The following is a 944-nucleotide window of genomic DNA, read 5'->3' on the forward strand; positions in this document are numbered from 1 at the left end:
GTGGTGAGCAGCAGCAGAAAAGACTGGGCAGATCGCCTGGTTGAGGCCACATGGGCTTACAACACAACCTGGAAGACCACCACCGGCTTCACACCTTATGAGCTGGTCTATGGGAAGAAAGCTTTGCTGTCCATTGAATTTGAGTACAACACTTTGAGGATGGCAGCTCAGCTGGACCTAGATCTCAGCCATGCACAGCAAGAAAGGTTGTTGCAGCTGAATGGACTGGACGAGCACCGAATGCAGGCCCTCCTTCACTCGGAAGTGGTTCAACTTCAGAGAAAGGTGTGGCATGACCAACACCTCAATGACAAGCAATTCCAGCCAGGAGATTGGGCACTGTTGTATGACTCCAGGTACAAAGATTTCAAGGGAAAGCTGAGAACCAGATGGTTGGGGCCATATGCAGTGGAAAAATGTCATGACAATGGATCTGTTCTTATTCGAACCATTGATGAGGAAGCCATCCCCATGCTTGTCAATGGGCATCGCTTGAAGATCTACAAGAAGCCTCTCTCCAGACAAGAGTTCATCAAAACTATGGAGAAATCAGTGATGGTCATAGAGAAGGGTTCTGCCTCTGCTTTGGGCATACCCTGAAAGATTTTACAAAAAAATAAAAAATAAAAATAAAAAATAATAATAATAAAGATCCTTGGGTGAAAACCTTTCTGAGGCGCCCAAGGCAGGTGGTAGGGGTGAAAACCTCATTGAGGCGCCCCTATTGTCTTTCAAAAAAAAAAAAGAGATGTGAAAAAGATCCTTGAGTGAAAACCTCTCTGAGGCGCTTAAGGCAGATGGCAAGGGTGAAAACCTCATTGAGGCGCCCCTGTTATCTTTCAAAAAAAAAAAGGGAAAAAAGAAAAAAAACAATAAGCACAAAAGACAAGGACAGCAAGTTCATAATGTAAAATTGCATGCAGGTTGCAGGTGTTCTATGGAGG

Source organism: Pinus tabuliformis, chromosome 9 (assembly GCF_031772625.1).
Source record: "Pinus tabuliformis cultivar Carrire ecotype Pingquan chromosome 9, CPIR1, whole genome shotgun sequence".
NCBI lineage: Eukaryota > Viridiplantae > Streptophyta > Pinopsida > Pinales > Pinaceae > Pinus > Pinus tabuliformis.